The sequence below is a fragment of the Manis pentadactyla genome, chromosome 6, assembly GCF_030020395.1.
Source record: "Manis pentadactyla isolate mManPen7 chromosome 6, mManPen7.hap1, whole genome shotgun sequence".
Taxonomy (NCBI): domain Eukaryota; kingdom Metazoa; phylum Chordata; class Mammalia; order Pholidota; family Manidae; genus Manis; species Manis pentadactyla.
Genome location: NC_080024.1, coordinates 53,369,093 through 53,381,400, shown reverse-complemented (window position 1 = coordinate 53,381,400; position 12,308 = coordinate 53,369,093).

The following is a 12,308-nucleotide window of genomic DNA, read 5'->3' as shown; positions in this document are numbered from 1 at the left end:
TTTAATAAAAATAATAAATTTACTCTTTCCCCCTGGTAATATCTTGATTTCTTGAGGCTATCTATTTTAAAAGACTTGACATTATTTGCTGTCAGATTCTGGGTTAAGAAATGCATTGACAAGTCACAAAATTACACACTTTGGAATATAAATTAGTTTAAGGTCTATGGAGATTTATTGCTATAGCCACTTCAAGAATTGAAAGGCTAAAGTAAGATCTTGTAATTGGCATTACTGTGGATAAAATAGCAGGAAAAAATTCAATAGAACATCCTAGTACTTTAAGTCAAGAGAAGATGCTGAATTACTCTCAGATTAAACTACTAAATATTCTAACCATGACAGCATTGCAATTACTTGGGCATAGTCTGGCGCTCACCTCCCACTTCAAACATCATTACTTCTCTGACCTAATTGCTGACTGCTTTCTGCCTCACTCTCTCTGTTTTAACCACCCTAGCATCTCTGCTATTCCTTGAAAATGCACAATCAAGAACCCCACTTAATTACCTGCTGTTCCCTCTACCTGCAACACTTTTCAAAACCCCAGAAACAGATCTTTGCTCAGGTGTTACCTTGTTCTTTCCCCCATCCCTAATATGTTTATCTCCCCTTCCCGTTTTATTTACTGCATAGTCCTAATTATCACCAACAGTTTATATATTTACTTATTTATCTTGTTGCTTTTACCCCTCGTAATGTGGGCTCCCCATGAGGGCAGAGATTTTTACTGTACTGTTTCTTTACTAGTATGTTTCCCATTGCAAGTTTTTAAAGATTGCTTGTTGGAAGGGCGAGAGAAAGGAAGGAAAAGAAATTGGTGCATGCTGTTGTGGCAGCTTAACAGTACTGTACCCATTGTAGATTAGAGCCTAAACTCTGGCATATGACCCACAATGTACAACTATACCCATGTCTGACAGTGCATAAAGGTTGACAGTTTGGAATGATAAGTCTGAAACAGGATCCTCATAGGACCCTAAGCAGCAGCAAATATGAGTGCCCTTTTCCTAAGGTAAAGTCTTCTGCCAAAATTATTTAGAAATTAAAAAGTTGTTCAAATAATCAAGAGTATTCAGTATAGGATATTTTGCACTCAAGATATGAAAAAAGTATGTGGCAATTATCAATTTATTGTATCTCAGCAACAACCCCATTCTTATTTCCTCTGTAGGTATTCAAATATTTTTCCTTTGACAGCTGGCGTGATGTTGAGCTTTGTCAGTAGAAGGCAGTGTGTTGGAGAGACCCTTCAGGAGGAAGGGCATTTTCACCTGGTTCTGGTGTGCTCTCCAGGTGGGTTCCTGCAGTACCGACAGCTTCCTGGGAGCCGGGCTTGTGCCGCTCTCACAGCCTCTCCACTGCCCAGTCCTGTGGTGGGGATGGTTTCTCCAGCACTTGGCTCCTGTAGCACCCAGCAGCCAGAAACTTTCCTGGGTAATGCCTTGGGGTCGTTTTGTAGCAGAGTGCCTATGGTGAGACACCCCCCTGTCAATAGTTTTGCCTGGCATCCTAACGGATAGATTTCCAGCAAGTTCTATAAGTCAACACCACAGCGATATCTCTGCCACCAGTGATTCTTGGCTTCATTCTGCAGTAAGATCCGGATTTCAACCTGGGAAGCCTTGTTTCTGAATTTTCATCGCTAGGGGTGGTTGCTGCTCTTTATATTTGCTATTCCTGTATTGTTTTGAGTTCTGATTACTTCCAACTAATCCCTCATTATTCCAACTGTTATAGTAAATAAACGTTTATATTAAACTTTCCTGTTCAAATTGGTATGTGATTTCTCTCCTCTGATTAAACCCAGACTGATCCAGCCTGTAATTTACAGTCAATTATTTTAATAATTGTCTTTGTGGAGTGTTTCTAACAGCAGGTCAAGCTATTTTACAATCATGCGGGTTATGATAATAACAGCTCAAATGGCAATTAGTGTTGTAAAATACGTTTTGAGATCTAATCCTATCAAAAATAAATAGTGCAGAGTGTAAGAATATATACACAATAACCTGATTTTGTTAATGATTGTATCTACCAAGTGATGAATCCTTCGAAGTTGAAAAAGCACACAAATAGTGCAAACTATGTTTGCTCTTATGTTTTTAACCCATTCTTTACACTCGTGTATCATTCCAGTAGGAAAGGAAATGTGTTCCTTTGCTTGCACTCTTGAATTCCCACTCTTCTCTATCCAAGTTTAGTTCTTCTACTAAATTTGTGAACTTACTTAATAATAAAGTTTTAATTATTGCTAGTGCAACTGATGGACTCTGAGGGGTAAATGAAAAGCACTGTCTCACCACTAGAGATTTGTTTATATATACTTTTAATAAAAGCAAGTGCATTCTTTTCTGAAATGAGTCTCAGCTCTGAAGTCAGATTGTCTCAAATTTCTACCCCACTGCTTAAATGGGCAATTCCTCTAGGCCTCTTCATACAGTGGCTGTCAAGATTAAATGAGATAATGTAAGCTAATCTTTTAGCATGTACCTGGTGTATAGTTCTCAAGTAGCAAAAGTATAGTAGTTATTGGGGTTGGATCAAGCTGGCAGCCTCATCTGATAAACTTACTCCCTTAGAAATGACTGAAAAGATAGATAAATACATATATAAATCTTCAAGAGCACAGGAAAGCAAAAAACAATGTCAACAGTGGAATAGAAATTTTGAGCAAAATTTGAAAGATAGCATGTGGGGTTAGGAATAAAAGGAACCACAGCTCAAATCAAGTTTATTCGGGATTCCTTTGGAGGTGATTCATTCCAGGATTGCTCTAACTGCAGAGGGCATGAGTGGATATTGTTTGGGGAAAGAGTATGTTGGTGAGGACTGGGTATGGGGTCAGGGTTGGGGGTGAGATGGGCAGTTGGCCAGCTCCTCCCCACTTGTGCTGAAGAACTAGCAGTGGAGACCTTTAGCCACTGGACAAAAACAGGGATGTAGATTCTTTGGCTAGTGAGGCAGATGGCTACTGAGGAATAAGGACCATTGCCCCCCATCCCCACCATTAAACAGACAAACTCCCCAAATATCCCTAATGGCAATTAGTGTCATTCAAATGTGATTTTCATGTAAAAAGAGACAGATCACTGGCATAGTGTGGAGTACGGAACACACCTATGGGTATGTGAGTATGACTTCTCTTGTTCTGGCCACTGACAGTTGCACAAGAGCAACTCATCACATTATTTGCCATCTCATATTGCATTTGTAGTGAACTGTAACTCATTTTTTTTTCACATCTCCATATTATACTTGCTTTTATGGGGTTTGGGGCTTGTTGCCCATAACCTAAATAGAATTTAAATACAGGAAGAATAGATGTCATGCTATAAAAGCAATAGAGAGAATTTAATAAAGGGCCTGTTTATGGAGGTGTAGACCGAGTTAGGAAACATTCAACAAGTGGAGAAGTACTTTGGATCTAGCAATAGTAGACAGTCATTGCATCCTCATGGACAGAAAGTGCAGTGGGGGTGGGGAGCAGCGGAGAAGTCAACAGAATGTCGAGAGCTGTAGCCATGGAACACAACTGCTGGATAGAAGCAGTGGCCTTAGAAGAGTCACACAGCTGTTGCCAAACTGTGGCCTGACAGGGAGGGAGCCCTGGAAATATATACCTGATTTCTCTTTCTTCCCATCTTCCAAGCTCCTTCCTTTGACTTTGGGAATCGGCCAAATTCAACTGAAGGCAGGAAGTCAGTGGAGCCCAGGATGATATAGACTTTAGATGTAAATCTCCTAGGGTGTAAGGCAGCAGAGAAAAAGGTGGAGAGTAAATCTGTAGACACCAAGAGTGAATATCCAGCACAATAAACATTGCAAATCATGGTAGATCCTGATTCTGTCACCCACCATATTTATTATTATTCTTGGTTTCAAAAAATCTATATAGTTTGTACGAATGCCATGTATCTCTTTATTCAAGTTATTGACAACAAGAGTTGAACTGCTTAGGACAGAGCAACTCTACATTTTACTACATATCATTTGACACAGTTCTTTAGTTGAAATTTCCTTTTTATATGGTAAGTTAGTCAGCCATTTAAAGAATTGTTAAACCACCCCGTAAGCAATCATTTCATATGGTTTGCAAAGTTAGTGTGATTTTTTTCACATGCCTAACTTTTTTCCATCCAGCAACCTAGTAATTCTATCAGTGAAAGAAGCTTTTTTATTAAAATCTGCCATGACTTCATAAACCAAAGCTATCTCTCTAGTATCTTTTTTGTAAGTGTTCACAAACAAAAAGTTCCATAATTTTTTCCCAGAATGGGGAAATGTAAAATTTCCCATAACAATAGCTTGTTCTGTATAATTTACAAGATTGCTTATCATCAGTTTTATGGAATTCTCGCAGCATGTTTCAAATATGAATGATCTTACTTTGGGGATATCATTAGCAGTTCTTCTCAGTACTTCAACATATCAAAAGAATTCATTTCACATTTAGAGGCTCTCCTGTAGACTCAATTTTTTCATGCAACAAATATTTATTGATGATCTACTACATATCAGGCACTGTTTTAGACACTGGGGATACAACAGTGAGCAAGATAGATAAAAATCCCTGCCACCATGGAGCTTGCATTCAAAGTAGTACCATTAAGTAATAATCAGACATTATGTACATTGATCTCTCAGCCTCTGCTGTTCAGGTTTTTTCCTATTTTAAAATTTCTTCTAATTTAAAATTTCTTTTATTTTAAAATGAACCACAGAGCCCTTTCTTACTTTAGGAGAGGTGGACAAATTGCCAGGAGTCTTGACTGACAAGGGCAGGATTTTCTAAGTATTTCCCAGTTACCCTTGGTCCTATTGAAGTAAATAGATTAAGTAGAAATTCAAAAAACTCCTCCTCTCCAGCTACCTACAGTGGTAATGTGAATTAACAATGAATCAAAAGTTTAAAGGAATCATTACCAGGATAAAATCTGTCACAATACTAATCACATATTCTTTTTGCTTTAGAAAAGATCCCTAAAAATCACAAAAAACCACCCTCCCCAACGAGCAGCCTATTTTTTTTTTTAGTTTTGATCAAGCTGAGCATATATATATTCATACAGAAGTAGTGAATATGTTTTATAAATGATTTTCAAAAGAACCTTTGTTTAGAAATATTAATCCTGATATTTAAAGAAATACATGTTGGTATTATTTTCTATTCAATGAAGGTATGGAGTCCTTGGATGACTGTATCTCTCAAGACTGGTAGGCTGTTTGTTAACTGTCCTCATAAGAAAGTTGAAAGTTTATAATTTCTTTTTTTAATATATAATTCAATATCAACATAAGAACTAGTGCTCTTAACAAATGCTCTTAATAAATATTGGGTTTCTTAGTATCATTGTGTTATGTTTGGTATTACAAATATAAATATTGTTCAAAGCTCATAACAGATAAATTTGGACATGAAGAGACTTTTCATGTTTGTAAGTGCATTTTTTGGGGGAAAGTCAATATAATTATAGACCATATGTAAAAATAATGAAAAACTCAGAAGTTGTTGGTAAGTTGTTGAATAAGTTAAGTTAGAATGCAAGATGTCAATAGAAGCCACTGATAAAAGAGCAGAGTGACTGCATGTTCCAGCAATGGAAGTAGGGGCAGAGTACAAGGAATTGAATGGCTGTTTGTAACACGGAAAATCTATGTAGTGGGGAATGTTTTGAAATTCTGTCTGAAGTTTATCAATAACCAACTCATGATTGTGAAGGTAACATATTAGCTACTATTTATGGAGCATTTGACATAGATTTTAAAGCAGTTAAAAATATTTCAGCAAGCAATTATGAAAATGCTGGAAATAAATGAAATAATAGAAATCCTCAGCAAAGAAATAGTCTCATAAAAGAAATAGAAGTCTCATCAAAATTTCCATTTGGTGCCATCCAAGAGCTAAATGGAAATTTTAGAACTGAAAAATATGATAATCTTAATAATAATTTCAGAAGATGGGCTCAATAGCAGAATGAAGGGGACAGAGGAAAGACTGAATAACTGGAAGACAGAACAATAGAAATCACCTAGTCTGAGCACAGAGAAAATAGAATGAAAAAAGAAAAAGTGAGCCTCAGGGACCTGTAGAATGATAAAAGATTTAACACTCCTGTCAGTGGGGTCCTGGATGGAGAGGTGAAAGAGCTGCACTGAAAAAGTACTTGAAGAAAAAATGGCTGAAAAGTCCACAAATCTGGGCAAAGAAATAAACTGACAGATTGAAGAAGCTGTATGGATCCCAAGTAGTAGGGATCAACCAACAGGGTCTAACTGACATAGTAATGTGTAAAGAAATGCCCACATTATGATGCCATTATAATTAATCTTCTGAAAACTAAAGACAAAGAAAAAATTTTTAAAGCGGAGAAAAGCAATTTGAGTGACAATAGATTTCCCATCAGAAGATGTAGAGGCCAGAAGGAAGTGGCATCATATTTTTCAAGTACCGAAAGAAAATAACTGCTGAACACAGAAATTAGCAAAAATATCCTTAGGAGTTAGAAGGAAATCAAGACATTCTCAGATGAAGGAAAACTAAGAAAATTTGTGGCCATCTGCCCTACCATAAAAGAGTGGTTTAAAAAAAGTTAAAGAAGTTCTCTAAAAAGAAACCAAATGATAAAAGAAGGAAACTTGAGCTATCAGGAAAAAAGAACATGGTACAAAAATATGAGTAAATATAATAAGCTTCTACATTTGTTTCATGGCTGAGGCCAAAATTTTAACACAATCTGATGTGTTTCTAAATATACATAAAGGAAATATTTAAGATAATTATAATGGGGAGGGAAAAGGGACATAAAGTTTTCTATACTTCATTTGAAATGGTAAAGTGATGACATTACTAGATTGTGATAATTATGTATATATAATGTAATACCTAAGCAACCATTAAAGAACTATACAAAGAGACATACTCAAAACACTATAGATAAATACAAACAAAATTATAAAAATATTCAAACCAAACTCATGATCCCTAAAAGGAAAATTTATAAACTGGACTTAATCAAAATTTAAAATTTTGCTCCGTGAAAGACCTTTTCAAAAGGATGAAAAGATAACCTGCAGACTGGAAGAAAATACATGCAAACTGTGTATCCAACAAAAGTTTTTTTTTTTTTTATGGTTCTTTTTTTTATTTTTTATTTTTTATTGAAGGGTAGTTGACACACAGTATTACATTAGTTTCAGGTGTACAACACAGTGATACAACATTTATATACATGATAATTCTAGGTACCAGCTATCACCATACCAAGTTGTTATAATATTTTGACTATATTCCTTATGCTATACATTACATCCCGGTTACTTATTTATTTTACAATTGGAAGTGTGTGCTTTTTTTTTGTTTTTTTTTGTGAGGGCATCTCTCATATTTATTGATCAAATGGTTGTTAACAACAATAAAATTCTGTATAGGGGGGTCAATGCTCAATGCACAATCATTAATCCACACCAAGCCTAATTTTCGTCAGTCTCCAATCTTCTGAGGCATAACGAACAAGTTCTTATATGGAGAACAAATTCTTACATAGTGAATAAGTTACATGGTGAACATTACAAGGGCAATCATCACAGAAACTTTCGGTTTTGCTCATGCGTTATGAACTATACACAGTCAGTTCAAATATGAATATTCATTTGATTTTTATACTTGATTTATATGTGGATACCACATTTCTCTCTTTATTATTATTATTTTTAATAAAATGCTGAAGTGGTAGGTAGATACAAGATAAAGGTAGAAAACATAGTTTAGTGTTGTAAGAGAGCAAATGTAGATGATCAGGTGTGTGCCTGTAGACTATGTGTTAATCCAAGCTAGACAAGGGCAATAAAACATCCACGTATGCAGAAGATTTCTCTCAGAACATGGGGGGAGGTTCTAAGCCTCACCTCTGTTGATCCCCCTTTTTCTCACCTGATGGCCCTCCCGTGACTGTGCCTGTCTTAGGTTGTTCCTCCCTTGAGGAATCTTACCCGTCTCTGGCTAACCAGTCATCTTCCGGGGCCATACAGGGAAATGTTAAGTTGGTAAGTGAGAGAGAAGCCTTATTATTTGAAAAGGTTAGCTTTTTACTTCTTTGCATATTTATGCCCTGTGGCTTCTATGCCCAGCATTTGTCTTGAGGTGTCTCTACCACTTGGAAGAATTATGATACACGGTAAATTCGATATGAGGCACGAATTCTATTTAAGGGTTGTAGTTAGGAAGGAAGAAGAAAAGCTATAGAAGTAGCAGGCAGAAGAAAACATGGGAAGATTGATTATTTCTTTGACATATCTTCTTGTAACTTCAGCATGTATAGGTTTTAAACTACTACTTAAATTGCGCACGCACATTAACATAATAGGAGTACGCACCTCAGGCATTTGTGAAAACTTATCTATGATATGGTGGATATTGTCCAACTTAACTTGAACAGTCTGAGAGAAATCAGACAAATTAAAACAACCCATTCCTGGGGACTGTTCACATCCCATATGTTCTTTTAACAGTAAATAGTCTGTAGTTGTAAGATTTTGGAGAGCTACAATTTGCAGTTCTCCTAATTCTTGGTTGAGTTCCAACAATATAGATCCAGTCAAATTTGTTGTTTTACTGTATGCACAGGCCAGCTTAGATATCTCCTTTTTCATTCCCATGGCAAGTCCAGGAACTGGTGGGATAAGTGCATCTACACCTGTAGCAGTGTGTGGATCTTTGTTGGGGATTTTTCATGATCATCTTCTGGCATGAGCCTTCCCGAGAGTGCTGATGTTGAAAGTTCTTTTTCATATCATATCTTAGTTCATTTATGGGGTAGCCCAATTAGGCTTTGATCCTCTGTATAAACACAAACAGACCCTTTGCCTACACTTTTATATGCCCTTTATACCCTTGTGTAGAACTCATTGGAGGTCACCACACAGGAACTGCTTTTTTTTTTGTTATCATTAATCTACACTTACATGATGAATATTATGTTTACTAGGCTCTCCCCTATACCAGGTCCCCCCTATAAACCCTTTTACAGTCACTGTCCATCAGCATAGCAAAATGTTGTAGAATCACTACTTGCCTTCTCTGTGTTGTACAGCCCTCCCCTTTCTCCCACCCCCCCATGCGTGCTAATCTTAATACCCCCCTTTTTTCTCCCCCCCCTTATCCCTCCCTACCCACCCATCCTCCCCAGTCCCTTTCCCTTTGGTACCTGTTAGTCCATTCTTGAGTTCTGTGATTCTGCTGCTGTTTTGTTCCTTCAGTTTTTCCTTTGTTCTCATACTCCACAGATGAGTGAAATCATTTGGTATTTCTCTTTCTCTGCTTGGCTTGTTTCACTGAGCATAATACCCTCCAGCTCCATCCATGTTGCTGCAAATGGTAGGATTTGCCCTTTTCTTATGGCTGAGTAGTATTCCATTGTGTATATATACCACATCTTCTTTATCCATTTATCTATCGATGGACATTTAGGTTGCTTCCAATTCTTGGCTATTGTAAATAGTGCTGCGGTAAACATAGGGGTGCACTGGTCTTTCTCATACTTGATTGCTGCATTCTTAGGGTAAATTCCTAGGAGTGCAATTCCTGGGTCAAATGGTAAGTCTGTTTTGAGCATTTTGATGCACCTCCATACTGCTTTCCACAGTGGTTGAACAAATTTACATTCCCACCAGCAGTGTAGGAGGGTTCCCCTTTCTCCACAGCCTCGCCAACATTTGTTGTTGTTTGTCTTTTGGATGGCAGCCATCCTTACTGGTGTGAGGTGATACCTCATTGTAGTTTTAATTTGCATTTCTCTGATAATTAGCGATGTGGAGCATCTTTTCATGTGTCTGTTGGCCATCTCTATTTCTTTTTTGGAAAATCGTCTGTTCAGTTCCCCTGCCCATTTTTTAATTGGGTTATTTGTTTTTTGTTTGTTGAGGCGTGTGAACTCTTTATATATTCTGGACGTCAAACCTTTATCGGATGTGTCATTTTCAAATATATTCTCCCATACTGTAGGGTTCCTTTTTGTTCTATTGATGGTGTCTTTTGCTTTACAGAAGCTTTTCAGCTTAATATAGTCCCACTTGTTCATTTTTGCTGTTGTTTTCCTTGCCCGGGGAGATATGTTCAAGAAGAGGTCACTCATGTTTATGTCTAAGAGGTTTTTGCCTATGTTTTTTTCTAGGAGTTTAATGGTTTCATGACTTACATTCAGGTCTTTGATCCATTTTGAGTTTACTTTTGTTTATGGGGTTAGACAATGGTCCAGTTTCATTCTCCTAGATGTAACTGTCCAGTTTTGCCAGCACCATCCGTTGAAGAGACTGTCATTTCGCCATTGTATGTCCATGGCTTCTTTATCAAATATTAATTGACCATATATGTCTGGGTTAATGTCTGGATTCTCTAGTCTGTTCCATTGGTCTGTGGCTCTGCTCTTGTGCCAGTACCAAATTGTCTTGATTACTATGGCTTTATAATAGAGCTTGAAGTTGGGGAGTGAGATCCCCCCTACTTTATTCTTCTTTCTCAGGATTGCTTTGGCTATTCAGGGTCTTTGGTGTTTCCATATGAATTTTTGAATCATTTGTTCCAGTTCATTGAAGAATGTTGCTGGTAGTTTCATAGGGATTGCAGCAAATCTGTATATTGCTTTGGGCAGGATGGCCATTTTGACGATATTAATTCTTCCTAGCCACGAGCATGGGATGAGTTTCCATCTGTTAGTGTCCCCTTTAATTTCTCTTAAGAGTGACTTGTAGTTTTCAGAGTATAAGTCTTTCACTTCTTTGGTTAGGTTTATTCCTAGGTATTTTATTTTTTTTGATGCAATTATGAATGGAGTTGTTTTCCTGATTTCTCTTTCTGTTGGTTCATTGTTAGTGTATAGGAAAGCCACAGATTTCTGTGTGTTGATTTTGTATCCTGCAACTTTGCTGTATTCCGATATCAGTTCTAGTAGTTTTGGGGTGGAGTCTTTAGGGTTTTTTATGTACAGTATCATGTAATCTCCAAATAGTGACAGTTTAACTTCTTCTTTACCAGTCTGGATTCCTTGTATTTTTTTGTTTTGTCTGATTGCCGTGGCTAGGACCTCCAGTACTATGTTAAATAACAGTGGGGAGAGTGGGCATCCCTGTCTAGTTCCTGATCTCAGAGGAAAAGCTTTCAGCTTCTCGCTCTTCAATATGATGTTGGCTGTGGGTTTTTCATAGATGGCCTTTATTATGTTGAGGTACTTGCCCTCTATTCCCATTTTGCTGAGAGTTTTTATCATGAATGGATGTTGAACTTTGTCAAATGCTTTTTCAGCATCTATGGAGATGATCATGTGGTTTTTGTCTTTCTTTTTGTTGATGTGGTGGATGATGTTGATGGACTTTCGAATGTTGTACCATCCTTGCATCCCTGGGATGAATCCCACTTGGTCATGGTGTATGATCCTTTTGATGTATTTTTGAATTCGGTTTGCTAATATTTTGTTGAGTATTTTTGCATCTACGTTCATCAGGGATATTGGTCTGTAGTTTTCTTTTCTGGTGGGGTCTTTGCCTAGTTTTGGTATTAGGGCGATGTTAGCTACATAGAATGAGTTTGGGAGTATCCCCTCCTCTTCTATTTTTTGGAAAACTTTAAGGAGAATGGGTATTATGTCTTCCCTGTATGTCTGATAAAATTCCGAGGTGAATCCATCTGGCCCGGGGATTTTATTCTTTGGTTGTTTTTTGATTACCACTTCAATTTCGTTGCTGGTAATTGGTCTGTTTAGATTTTCTGTTTCTTTCTGGGTCAGTCTTGGAAGGTTGTATTTTTCTAGGAAGTTGTCCATTTCTCCTAAGTTTCCCAGCTTGTTAGCATATAGGTTTTCATAGTATTCTCTAATAATTCTTTGTATTTCTGTGGGGTCCATCGTGATTTTTCCTTTCTCGTTTCTGGTACTGTTGATTTGTGCTGACTCTCTTTTCATCTTAACAAGTCTGGCTAGAGGCTTGTCTATTTTGTTTATTTTCTCGAAGAACCAGCTCTTGGTTTCATTGATTTTTGCTATTGTTTTATTCTTCTCAATTTTATTTATTTCTTCTCTGATCTTTATTATGTCCCTCCTTCTGCTGACCTTAGGCCTCATTTGTTCTTCTTTTTCCAATTTCAATAATTGTGACATTAGACCATTCATTTGGGATTGTTCTTCCTTTTTTAAATATGCTTAGATTGCTATATACTTTCCTCTTAAGACTGCTTTTGCTGTGTCCCACAGAAGTTGGGGCTTAGTGTTGTTGTTGTCATTTGTTTCCATATATTGCTGGATCTCCATTTTGATTTG